At 40.8% G+C, this 13877-nt stretch overlaps 1 protein-coding gene across 1 annotated transcript in view; it reads left to right on the top strand.

Annotated features, from left to right (window-relative positions):
* ZPLD1 (zona pellucida like domain containing 1) overlaps nucleotides 1-13099 on the top strand; it is a 108820-nt gene extending 95721 nt beyond the window's left edge. The window contains exons 18-26 of the mRNA XM_083819396.1: nucleotides 1413-1504; nucleotides 1595-1690; nucleotides 7047-7089; nucleotides 7496-7588; nucleotides 8680-8921; nucleotides 9529-9621; nucleotides 10344-10419; nucleotides 12278-12391; nucleotides 13020-13099. The gene's annotated coding sequence lies outside the window, so the exon portion shown is untranslated. The remainder of the gene's footprint in view (nucleotides 1-1412; nucleotides 1505-1594; nucleotides 1691-7046; nucleotides 7090-7495; nucleotides 7589-8679; nucleotides 8922-9528; nucleotides 9622-10343; nucleotides 10420-12277; nucleotides 12392-13019) is intronic.
* Nucleotides 13100-13877: the final 778 nt, after the last annotated feature.

The raw sequence follows: 13877 nt of genomic DNA, 5'->3' as shown, positions 1-13877 counted from the left end.
GATGACTCTTAACTAATTATAACAGTGACGACTACAGAGTTCACACACAAACAAGCATACCAAATGCCATCTGCTTCATTGATGAAGGTATAAATGCTTCACGCTGGTGCAGAACTTTCATCTGAGGATCTCAAAGCATTTTACCAAGTGGAAATAGAAAGTGACATTACCCTAATTGCACAGTTACGTGAGCAGGATTACCACCTTCCTTAATTGCACACTGATGTTTTAGCCTGGCATCTTCCCTAAGATGTGTTCCTTACTTAGGGCTTGTCCATGCATGAGTGTTGTTTTTCTTAACCTTTCGTAGGATACTCAGAGGTGGAATTCCTCAGTTGTGCACAGGTCGTACATACACGTATGCGCATCAGCACGTTTATTTTAATAGCTGAAGTTCTTCATATAGTGGATGTGATGTAGTTTGCTGTTGTGGGATATGCTCATAGGAGAATGTGTACAGCCAGTATCGCTATTTCTTTTTATGGCCATGCCACTAACCATGCCATTGAAGTGAAATATTTACATTGATATGAGGTAGTTTATGTACTCAAGAATGAGTTTTGCTCCTAGTTAATAGTACCTGGAGATACTTATGTGAATAGTGCTGTGTAAAGCACCACTGACACTGAACTACTGTATTTTTACTCATTTTTTGCATTGAAGAAAATGACTTTGCATCATGATTTCTATCAGCACTTATGTAGTGTATTTGGGGAATACATGTTGTCTGTCACGTTCCCTACTGTGTTCCTATCCCCCCCCTCCCCCCCCAATAATTTCCTAGTCATTTTATTGTACTTTTAAGATCCTAATGTGGAGGGAAGGTACTGTTTTGCTGGGCACTGAATAAACATGTAGCACAGACATCAAGACTGAATATGTCAGCAATGAACTTGTATCCACTTCCTTTTCAATAAGATGTCAGAGTGCTGCAGGGAGGCCATATAAATCTGTATTTGGACACTAATAGCATCCTCAAAACTTCCTTTCAGCAAGTCATTTTTCTTCCTGCTCTCATTTTTTAAATTTGCTCTGCAGGTGAGATAAGAGGATTTTTTTTGCCCTTAAATAAAGACAGTTGCAAATAGTCTTGGCCATCTCTGTACACGTGGGGCTTTTTCTTTGTTTGTTTTTATTTTTTTCCCCCCAAGGAAAGCAAATATTTTGTGCTCATGGAAAAAAGAGGAGCCTGGCTTCACCAGAACACGAAGTATTTGTTAACCTGAGGCAAAGCACAGCTGAACAGCAGCAATATGAACTTCCCCTTGGCTCTGGTGCCAAATGTCTCAAGTGATAAACCTTCGGGGACCATTAAGTGGAAAATGTGTCCTTTTAAAGTTTTCTGTTTTATTAAAACCAGTAAATATAGCTGAACATCTGATAGTAAATGATTTCCCCCCACCCCTCTGCAGATAGAGGAAGATTTTGAAGGGCAGCAGGTATTTGCAGTCAGAAGAAAATTTCAGGATGGTTTGAGGCAGCAGCTGCACTTGTGATCAGACAGGTCAGTGACATTAATATTGTTTCAATGCATATTTAAAGACTCTTTGACCTACATACAAATATTTCCATAACATGAACATTCTTATTCTAGCTGGCATCTTTTATATGGCTGGAGTCGCACACACCTTTCTCCACAAAGGTACTACCTCCTGTTTTTGGCTGTGGAAAGGATTTGGAAGAAGCTCAGGTGAATTACTTTGGGGTGGATTTTACCCAGGAAAAAAAAACATTTCAGATGTCTTGAAGCTAGGCACAAATTTGAGTTACATTCACCAAAGATGTGAATCTGTATGAAACAAAGAGAATATCTTAAGAGACAGCTGCTGTTCAGAGAATGGCAATAATGGTGGCAGCATGTACTCTTTCTTCTTTGTTTTGGTGGCATAGGCAGAGGCACTTGGGGGTGTAGAGGAGAGATAGATCACATCTGTCTGATTTAGATCAGAGGCTGTGAGGTAGGCTGGGAGAAGTGTCCCTGTTGCATCTGTTTTGCTTGCATAGATGCTGGAGGAATGACTTTATGTGAGTACTAATTGGGCTGTTCACTAGGGCACTTTTGTTACAGCCCACATTCTGTAACAAACACAGAGGAGATGCTGAAACATCCCCGGCAAGTGTCAGTTTCTAAGCCACATGGGCAGGACCATATAGCCATTTCCTCAGGCAGTCTGCCGATCAAGTTTTGTCTTGTTAAACAGGCAGGAGAAACATCATGATTTACTAAAAATTTGGAAAAGAACAGAAGTTTTCCAATTCAAGAGGGTTATTTTTTTCCACTTTCTAGAGAATATTTTGACTGTGGTGAGCAGATCTGTTTTTTCCTTATGTTTATAGGTTGGCAAGGGTGGCTAAAAGAAGAGCCTGCCTGCCTCGGGGTCAGCAGCAGTGTCATTAATGCTCTAGTGACCATCCTTCTCCAGGTGCCTGCTGGCTCAGGGGTTTATAATAGGGATGCACATATTTGTTCAGATGAAATGGGAACTTCTTCGAAGTTTCTCTCCAAACTGTTTCAATGTCAATGTTTCTCTACATGGTTGTGCTGGGTCAGGGACGGTGTGGCTCTGCTAGAGGTTTTGAACTTGAATGGAGGCTGTTGAAGCAGACGTATTGTCCCCAAAGGCCCCCTCTATGTGTTGATCATGTCCACTCTGTTTTTCCTCAGGCTGTGGATTTGTGTGTTTTTGAGGGGAAGGGGGGGTGAGGAGAGATTTTTTTTTTTTTCTTCTTTCCAGGACTTGTGGCTAGAGGATTTTTGACTTGGCCTGGTGGTTTTCTTGCCAATAAAGAGAATGAGAGGAGGCCAGCGTAAGAAATAGGGACTGTGAAAGAGTTGTATTCTACTTCATGACAGAGCTAAGTAGGAGAATACATGCTCACAGTATTGCTTGTCCAGAAGAAAACTGGTGACAAGGATGTGACAAGGATGGGAGAACCTGAAGAATGATGAAAGGAGGCTAAGAGACATCTTCAAAAAGTATGCGGTGACACCATAAGTGAAGACAAGTAGATTTCTACCTTCAGTTGTTTGATGTCAGGGAGAGTTTTTCTTATCCTTTATTTGTAGGGCTGTTGATAGAGACAGGGCTGAAAGTGAGAAGACTCCTCTTAAATGAAAGGAAATAATCATTGTAGTCATTTGTGTTTCAAGCAAAGCCTAAGTTGTGCTTCCCATACCCACTTAAGGGAAGCTGGTAGTCAGAAATGGGACACTGTTCCCCTGTTGCTCTGGAGCAGGTCCTGAGATAGCATTGCAAAAGAGTCATGAAAATATTAATTTTAAAGTATGTGCTGTGTTGTGGGAAAAGCAAGTGGGTAATGATGACACATGAGCAGCATCAATCAAATATGAGTGTGTGATTTGATTACCAAGGGCTCAGACAGATTTCCTCACTGCTTAGGGAAGTTCCTCCGCTTCACATAATCACATGAGAGGCTTTCCTGTTAGGCTAAAGTAATACTGCAGGAACTTGTGAAGTGTTCATTAAGTACAGTAAATGCAGGTGTAAGGCTAAGGTGGAACTTCGTAAGCGATTGAGTGTCACTTTGATGGATACATTGTAGTGGGTTATACTCGGTAAATCCTCATTATCTGTATGTGCATTGTCATTCAGAATGAATTATTATTCCTAGCTAAAGAGCTACTGAAGATCTAAGAAATGCCTGTGCCCCTTGTGCGTAGTCATGTCCTGGGTTACTGGGGAAATGTAGTTGATAGCACGCAAGTCAGAACGGAGATGGAGTTAGCAAGCTTGGGGGACCCTTGCAGGTCTGGAACTAGACCAGTTGTCCTGGATGTGATCTCCCTGTACATAGCTACAGGTCCCAGAGAACACTGGACTACTGTGTGTGGTGTCTCACAGCTTTCAAAGTACTCCTCCAACACTGTTTTCTAGGCCGATGTACAGTCATTTGAATGCATGCAATGGAAAGAGGAAGGAATAGAGAGAAATGTTTCTTGAAAAAATGAAGGATTGAAAATGACATGGGATTAAAGCAGAGTCCAATTCAAATTTGTAAGATTCACTTGGATTTTCACCATATTAAACTCAGAAACAATTAAAAAGGGCTTTGAAGAACTGGGAGGTTCTTTAGCAGATATGAAAGGCTAGGAAGATAATAACGCAAATAGACCTTCTACGTTCATTTGTAAGTTAAACTGAGCTTTGTTAGCATGGTGATGTCTGAGAACAAAGCTAACTATTCAGCTTTTGACCCAGATATCGGCAGTTACGTATGATATCACTTAGGCTTCATTAGATTTCATACCTCATCTGTGCCCATGGGCATGACTAGCATAAAAATGGGCTTACTCATTTTCTAATTGCTTTTGGAGGAACATGGATAGAAAGCAAGTGGGACAGACTGTGGGTGCATTATTTCAGGGCCAGAAAGATATGCACGTTGATCATGCCAGTGTATGATATCATGGCATATACGTTCAAACAGTATTGCAAAATCTACTCACCTAATTTTCTGGAATCAGTACTAATTAAAAAGCAAATTGGAACTGAGAGCAATTGAGGAATATCCAACTATTTCTATGAACATAACTCTTTGCAGCAAAGGACAGATGCGTAAATGTGTTTAAATTGGCAAACATTCAGTGTACAGCTTCAAGGCTGCTGAGAAAACTCAATTCAACTTTTTTTTTTTCTAATAGAGATGCATTTATTATTCTTCATGTTAGTTCGTACACAATAGCCTCAACAGATACGATACAATCATAAGACTGCTGGATCAGGTCCAAAGTAAAGCTGCAAGCACTAGGTGCTATAATCCAGACCTCAGAGTGTGACATTTTAGTTCACTGAATTGTCTTCCTTGATTCATTGTTCAATGCCTGTTAGCAGTGGCCCTGCAAAGTGCCCAGGTTCAGATCAGCATCAGCACAAAACAAGGAGCGAGGGCTGGGTTCCCATCCAGGAAGTTTTGCATGGTACAAGAGGTGTGGGGAGGAGAGGAATGGAAGTGCTGGGTTAGAAGCAACGTGCAGATGTTGTTGAAATGGCTTTCTGTAAACCTGTGCTTTTATGGCATCACCAACTGCTTTTGATTTTGCTAAAACTGTAGAAAAGTATTACCCAGCTCTTAATATTTGTGCCTGTGCTGGAGTGAGCAGCAGTGGAGGGTGTTTGCTAGAATAGCTGTTTAGCCTGGATCATTGACTATGGCTCTATATAGCTGGTTATGTTGTCTTCTTTAATCTGCTTCACATTATTTTTAGGTTGTGACTGTGAAAAAGCTAGCAGTTTGTCTGACTCAATTTTCAAGAAAATCCAGTGACAGAGTAAGAATTTCTGCCAATCTTCTTAACTTGCACTGAAAGCCTACAGTTTCTCAGGTGTCAGGAGCACAATATTTGGGGGGGAAATGGCACCTAACAAAGTGTGCTCTTAGCAGAAACATTCTGCTGGCTTTTTTGATTTGTTTTGCAGGGAGAAAGGTGTGGCTTACATATAGTCCTATATCTTACATTGTCCATCTCAGCTGGTTGCCTCTCTGTCACTTGTCCTAATCACTGCCTTTGTGAAAAGTATTTTTTTTTGACCAGTGGATCTCTTGGCATGGTTCTTCCTCTGGTACTGTTTCTTATTGCTGAAAAGGTGGGGAACTAGAATGACTGGTCATCATGTTTGGGCTCCTTCCTAAAGAAAGACCTTCCTTCTAGCTTTAATATGAAATCAGAAGAAATTGGAGAAGGAATGTGATCCTACATGCTTGGTAGCTTTTCCCAAAAAGGAGGTGAAGGGGCTCCAGACATCCTTCCTGATTTTATTTTATTGTATTGTAATGTATTGGATTGTTTTTATTTTTTATTTTTATTATTATTATTATTTTAATTTATTTAATTTATTTTTCTGTTCATAACCTTGTTCTTGAGAAGGAGGAAAGAATGAGAAGGTGCTGGACATACCACCATGGAAAACTCACTCCATGAAACACAAGTTTCCTGTGTTTCCAAAGAAATCTATCTTCCCGTCTTGCCTTACTAGGCATTTGTTTAAGGTGTGCTGTGAGCTGTAAGGAAGGTAGAGTGACTCTGTGCCACTAAACTTACTCTGTAGGTACTTGTTACGTCATTGGTATGTGCCGTACACTGAGGATCATGAAAATAGGAGTGCATGTATGAGAAGAAACAAGGGTTCTGTAGAATCTGACAGTATAGGGTCAGGTTTTGCCTTCTATTACAGGTAAATCTCTTAGTGAATTCAGTTTGGGTTGGCAGGCATTGCTGATTTTGGGGATTGGCCTTTGGATATTTATGAGGCTAATCACTATTCATAGTATTATATAACATTCTTAATATACATAATGTGTATTCATAAATAAACATTCAGCCCTCTGTTGTAGTAGCATGTGGCACTGGTATCTGTGCTGTGAGGATTCCTGCTTAGTAGATGTGCTGGTCTTCAAAAAGCTTGCTTGACATCTCACTTCTCAAGCTGCTATGTCTTCTGCAACGATTCACCTGCAGTGTACACTGCCTCCGTGCGCAAAACATAAAAATCAGGTGTCATTTTATTTGATTCCAGTTCTTTCTGATGTTGTGGAAAAGGGATACTTATAAATAAATAAGCTGGCCATTAATGCTGTTTTTTCTTTGAATTTAATGGCTTGTGCTAATTAGACAGGCCCTGTTTAGTTTCACTTGAGTGGGAGTGAAACAGGCACAAAGATCACAAGATGGCATTTACATTACTCTGTTTCATTAAACAGAAAAAGATTCCATTTAGCAAGAGACACCTCCAAGGAAAACAATGCCAGAGGAAACAAAACTATTTCTGTGCTTGCTGAGAACATGGCTTCAATACAGTAGTCTAATTAAGATGGTTATCTGCTGGTAAACAAAAATAGCTGACTGCTATACAGTGGACAGGGGAATTTAAGGAGAAAATGTATTGATTGAGTCTGGAAGAAGAGCTACAACTCAACAATGCACCAGATAAACACACGCTTTCTCTGTCTTTCTTTTGCATTGAGCAGATCTGATTGTGTTAGGAAAACTTTTTTTCCCCTAATTTGTTGCCTTTTTTTCCTATCAGGCTTTTCAGTGAAAGACTTTACAGCGATGGATCGACAACATGGGTCAGCCAATTCTGCTTTTCAGTGAATCACTTTAATTCCTTATTCTTTGATTGTCAGCTCTAAAAACACACTGTTGGTGTTGCCTGGGTGGAAATTTGTCTGTAAATCCCTGCTGTATGAGTTAAGGCTTATGCAGATGGTGGCAGTGCAGAGCAAACTGGCACTAAAGAGTTGTTTTCTCTTTTCTAAAACCAAATGAGCATTTTAAAGAGCAAGTGGGCAGCCATTATGATTTCAGTGGCTTTCATTGCTGCTCTGTAAAAACTACAAATGCCATTCAGCTGCCTCTACCTCTTGTCTAATTTTAAAAGATGTTGAGTAAAACCTCCCCAGAAACTGGTGGGTGTAACTGTTGCCCTGCTTCTAAATCCCTTAGAAGCCGTAACTTTATTTTATGAATTGACAGAGGTTTTAGCTTTGGTTTGAAGGCTTAGTAGCGCCTCGGCAATCCTACGAAAGGCTGGACAAGGACGTGGCAGAGGGCATCTACTGAAACCAGGTTGGTACTGCTCACTAGGAAACTGTGGTGTCTTCATTTCACTTGGGTAAGTACCTTGCATGTTCTCTTGTAAATGAACAAGACATCCCACCTATCTTTTACTCATTTTGGAATTAAATTGTAGATATACTGCATCATTCGTGCAGGGGTATCCAAGCTAGCTTTAAACAAGTGAGGTAGACTACAAAGAAAAATGACAGTAGGGTAAAAAGGAATCAAGTTTTGGTCTGGCCTTCTTCTATCCGTAATTTCTGTTATTGGCTTGTAAGTTATGCAATAAGTCATCTGGGAAGCTGTGGGGAATATTTCTGGTCTGTGAACACAGGTGGAGTAGGGAATTTGGTTAAGCTCAAGTCATGAAGAGGATATCATCAACCTGTTCTTCCAAAAAAAAAAAAAAAAGTTGCTGAGATAATTACAGCTGGTTAGTGTACACCAACTAACTCTGATAATCAAAAGACTTTTTCCACGACTGCAGTTTCTAATACTCTTGTTTCCATGAATTTCTTGCCATTCATACCTCAAAGCTAAAGCTGATTCAATGAGATGCCAGACAGAAAGCTGAATGGTATTTTTGTGTGAAAAAAGGTCTCAACCATTTGGCCCAAACATTCAGTTGAGGTGTGGGGAATGCTGTGTTACTTAATTGACCACTCACAAGCCATAAATAATATGTAGTTGAAGATGTAGCTGAAGATTTCTGTTCACAGACAGGATCCATATGTTGAAATATGTTTGCATTAATTTTCTTTGCTGAAGACCTCTGAATAATGAGCAAATTAGTAAAAAATCAAAGTCTTTTGTGGATAAGTTATGAACAAGAACAAAATGAGGTTAAGTTATAAACTGCAAATAGTTCTTCCAGTTGTACTCACTGGTCTGTGGAATTCAATCAATGCCTAATTCTTTATAGCTTCTTTGAAAAAGGTAATTTAAATAAAAATCCAGTTCCACTGGCAGAGTGGACACAGTCAGAGACCAGATGTTTAAGGAGATGCTGTGCAATACCTAGACAAAGGGATACAGCTGATGTATGTAAAGCACTCTCAGATGATGTGTGTTTGTATATATGGTATCTCTTTTCCACAAAGGCTTTTGGACACCATCCAGCAAGCGTACAGGAAGGCCACAGGGATATGTGCTGTCTGTTATTTGGACTACAGTGGCAGATCAGACTCCAAGCAAGAGATACAAACACAGACTTGGTCACATCTGGCAGAGGAATCTGACGCACCAAAAGTTTAAAGACAGATGTTAAAAAGCCTGTCTGAGAATTGGCAGTGGGAAGGGAATACAAGACCATCAGCTAGTGAGCAGTGGAGCTAAAAAAGAGGTGATTTGAAGAACACTTGTTAAATGTGTTTTCCCCCAAAGCAGCCATTGTGGCAGACTGGAGGAAAGCAACTCGTAAAATTCTGTCCTTTGGTACGCACAACAGGAAAGGAATTACCCTTCTGATATTCTTTCAGGACCTCCTCTAGCATCTCGTTCATCTCCCAGCTGCTTCAGATGAGGCTGCACGTGCCTTTGGTCAATGTGCTGAGTGACCTGCCAGCCTACCCTTACTGTCATGCTGCTTACCAGAGCACTGACCTCTAGCACATGCATTAAAGAAATTTGTCCTGCAGCTATAAGATCATCAGGCCTCTTTAAACTTGAAGTGGTCAGAAATGTTGCAGAGCACAGAGTGGTTAGTGAGCATGTTATCCAAGCAGGGGATATCCACTCTATGTTTCTAATGGGCAGCAGTTTTTAAAAGGCTTGTAAACCAGCTCCTATCGCAACATTTCTTGGCAGAGATAGTCATCTTTAAAGTACTGCAATGTGAATGCAATGAGCAATTTGCTAATGTTACTTCAAAATCTTGTATGAATCTATTTGCATTCTAGGCTTCACCATGCAGAGGTTTTTTTTGGTATTTCTTCTCTTCTCACTCTAAGGATTGGCCGTCTGAGTTCTCCTTCCCAGACCAAGCTGCTTCATGCAAGAGAGCTTCTCCTGCTGTACCGTGCTGGCCACTGCACAGATGTCAGGTAGGCCCTTTCTATAGGCGGTGCAACATTGCTTTTACATCAGGCATATAGCTTTTTTTTTTTTTTAAATCATTTGACATATTATTGTTTTGTGCTTGATAATGTTTTCAAGTCTAACCTGAGCAAGTCTTAGCCCTGTTTTTGAAACCAAACAACACACCTTCAGTGCTTCAGGCCTTGAAATCTCCTGCTGCTCTCATGAGACATGAACAGCTCAGTTGTATTCTGCGACGTGGTAACCTCTGCACATGGAAGACCACACTCCTGCTCTAAAGCAAATCCTCCAGAGCTGGTACATTAAATACTTCGGTTGTCTAGGAGAGCAGCTCTGTCTAGGAGGGTCACAAATTACCTTTAATGTTCTGCAGGCTTCTGATTTTTGCATCTCTTTGGGGAAATCATTTTCTCTCAAGCTTCCAAGGATTGTGCATATATAAAAGGAAGAGAAGATGCTAAAATGATACAGGACTGCTTTTAATATTTCGCTAAATATACTATGCATTTTCAAGTCTGTAATGCTCCAGGGTGTATTGCTCCAGCAGTGTGATGAAAAGCAGTTTCTTTGATTCGTCTTTGTCTGCCTTTTTAGTAATACCCGAGTAACAGTAGTTCATAGCAGAACACATCAGCAGGAATCCATGAAAAAGTCCTGAATGGCTTCATTGTGTATTTTAAGAAAAGTCTCCTGAAAATGTAGATATCTAACTTCTCTCTTAATTCAGTGCCAGTTACTATGACGGTGCTTGTCAGAGTCCAGCTGCTTTGGGAACAGGCACTGTGAATTTGAAAGCTGTTAAGGTATGTTGGTCTCCTTCACTGATCTTCTCCAAGTGACTCCTCACACCAGGAGCAGACACGCAGTCATTGTTCATCTTCGTTCTTGGTCTAAAAGAAAAATATACACTTCAGCACAAGGTTTTCCATCAGTGTGCCCTTATTTCATTGCACTCCATTGTCCTCCAATGCTGTCAGATGCTGAGCAATGACAGACAGTGGCATTTATACATGTTGACTTGCTGAAGTAAATATCTATGTTGTCATTTGTGGAAGACCAAAGGTGGCATGCTTCAGGAAGAGAGGCATGCGGCTGAATTGAAGGGTGAGAGGCAGGCTGAAAAATGAATACAGAGATGAGTGTAAGAAGAAAAAGTGTTCTTTTCAAGTTTGTAGCCCTTAATTTGTAGTTTGTAGCACCCTCAAATGCCAGTGCCTGGAGCAGTGTGAATTGCACAGCGCGCCTAAAAAAAGCAGTTTCATCTGGTCTGAGTGTGGGGGATGGAGCCATGCAGGAGCTTCTGTGTGTTTCATTCTCAGCTGTATGCCTGAAATGACCTCAGATTTAATCAAATGCTTGTGTTTTAGTCACTGGCTGCACAGATGAAATAAGCCACAAGGGATTTTACTGTGGCACTGAACAGGAGCTAGAATCAGGCTCAGGCTCTGCTCTTCCATAGTGTTCTGGTTCAGAGAGGCCCTGTTTTGGCAGCTGGGGGAGCTGGATCCCAGTTTGGGGCCTCCCCTGGTTTGGGGTGGAGGCAGAAAGGGGTGGGTGGGTGAGCATTTGACTTCCGTCCCCCCTGTAGCGAGTGGAGAGAAGCCACGTGTAGCAGGTCAAACCCAGAGATGGTGTGAGCAACAGCCTGCTGGTCTCTGGGACATCTTGAGCTAATGGTAACTGTGGACCTCAGTGCGAATCCTGTCTTGCTCCCAGAGCATGGGGAAAGGGAAGAGACAAAAGTCAGAGATACAGGTCTAAACATAAGGGATGGGAAAAATCCATGCCTTTCTGGAAACTACAGTCTTCATGTGAACGACACTGGTGGATCAAATTAAAAATGAAGACCTAGAAAATGGATCACTTCCCTCCAAAATGCTCACAGTTTTACAAAAGAGGGGGAAGGAAGGAATGGCTAGGATCTGGAGGGAATGGCAAGGGCAAGATTTAGCTGGATGCTGAGGCTGTGAGATCTTACTAGAGTCATCACTTCTCTACCTCAGAGAGGAGTGGGGACATATCTAGGAAGAGCTCTTCAGCTGTTCTAGCCTGTCCGTCTTTCCTTGGCCTTGAATGTACTGTAAAGTTCCAGAATCAGTTATTACAGTGTGTGAGACAGTAACCTCATCTGTTTTCAGCTATGCAAAGAGCAGTCTGTATGTGTGCAGGAAGGAATATGTGTGTGTTGTCTGAGGACATGAGGGGGAAAAAAAAATCCCAAACCCAAAACCCAAAGAAACAAAAATCTACCTCAACATTTGCAAGGGGGAGAATTAGATGTGACTGTTTGGTTCAGTCCACTTCATGTGATAGTTATTGGTAGCTATTGCTCTTTGTTCCTGATCTCTCTTCAGTCAGATCTGCTTTACAGCTAGCCACTGTTTCACTTGTATGTTTTTAAGGCAGCAAATGTTTAGTCTTGGTTCAGAGGCTCTAGTCATTGCCCTGAAAATACTTATGTCATTTGTGTGAGTGAAGCTTAAGGCCTGCCCATGCTCTAGGAGCTGAAAAGAGATGACAGTAGGCTCACAGGTATGTGTGAAGTATGTGTGTAGTATGTGTGAAGGAGGCACCTGATTCTTCTCCCACTTGCCCATTTCATAAATGCACAGTTCCTTTGTGGATGAATAACTGTGTTGTTTCCTGTATTTTTTTCAGCAGGAGTTTGCTAAGCCGGCCTAGGAGATTAATGACAGCACCAGCTAAATGATCCATCATTTCCATTTCTGCAGTGCCATTCTCAGCACAAAGTCTGATGCTAGGATCAGTGCTCCTGTGAGTCATCCTGAGGTCGCTGCAGTCTCCTGCCTGACTTTTCTTGCTAGACGAAAATAGCAGAGCAGCAATAGTTTGATGGAGTTGCTCTATTTAATGTATCCTTTTCCATGTTCTTACAGCCTTCAAAATTGTTATGTTTTGGCCCTCAGCATATATTTTAGGGACCAAGAGCAGCTCTTGTTTCAAAAAATTGACAACTACAGACTTAGTTCCAGAATTACAAGTTTGTCATTTCTTGGCATGCTGAATACTCTGTTTTATATCTAAAATAAGTTTGGGATAAACAAAGAATCACAAGTACCTCATTTTTAAGGCCAAATTATAATAAAATTGCTGACAGTTGGTTGAGCACAGTGCTTGATCAGTTATCTATGGCATGCTGGAGGTATGGAAACTTAGGAGAATTCCTCATATATTAGTTAGGAAAGAACAACGGGAAAAGTTAAAATGGGATAGTCTTAACAGGGAAGAAGCAAACAAATCTGGACTTCAATAGGCTCTAAGAAGAAGAGTAATCAAGAAACAAAGGTACAGCAACTTACAGCAACATAGCTGAAAACAAGAGGTACAGCAACCCTTATTTCCTTGCAGCTGAAGTAGCATTTTTTTTTTCCACCAACTGCAGTTATACTTTAAGTCTTTTCTTGTAAGAACTCAGGAAAAGATGACCAGCTTTTCTGGGAACTCTGCTACAACAGACCAGAGGTAAGACTGTAGACAAATAAAAAATTCTGCTAATTTAAAGTAGCATGACCTCTGAAGAAGCTGTGCTAAACAGAACTAAAAGACAGAAAGCTGTAAGAGACAATCATGGATAGGACTGGCCTGAAATGCAAAACCTCAGACTATAGATGGAAAGGTAAGGCTGTCCTTCACTGCAGGTAGGTGTGAGCTCATGACATGGGACTACTGAATGCAATAGCACCCAACAGAAAGACTAAATAGATTCTGTGCCTAGAATAAGGTTCCAAATTTCTAGTCAAGCCAAATACACTCCTCACCTCTTCCAATACAACAGCTGGTTTTTCTTCTAAAAGCTAGCATACAAAACCACCTATTTTCTTTTCTCTTATGCTGATGAGGAGAAGCTGCATCATTATGAGAGAAGTAAACTTCACTGCTGTGCTGTAGTACTGCAGACTGCCAGGAGAAAATCTTTTGTGTGGGTGCCTCCGGGGAACAGGCAGCTTGGTCTGAGCTGAGGGACTTTTCTGCATCAGTTTCACCTACATTTCCTTTTTTTCCCAAGTAACAGCTAGATTATTCTAAATTGAAAGCTGACAAGGAAGTACATATAGTTATAAAAGAAAATCAGTAAATGATCTAAATGTTCAATTCTTATAATATGTTCCATTAACATACTTTATCATAGTTCAAAGTAATTCTTGAGTCAGTAAATGAAGTCAGTAAATGAAGAGATCTGATAAAAATGCATTGCATTATTTCTATGCTATATCAGACTGACATGTTACATATAAGAAAA

Source organism: Anser anser (genome assembly GCF_964211835.1).
Source record: "Anser anser genome assembly, chromosome: 1".
NCBI lineage: Eukaryota > Metazoa > Chordata > Aves > Anseriformes > Anatidae > Anser > Anser anser.
This window is presented reverse-complemented; position numbering and strand designations above follow the sequence as displayed.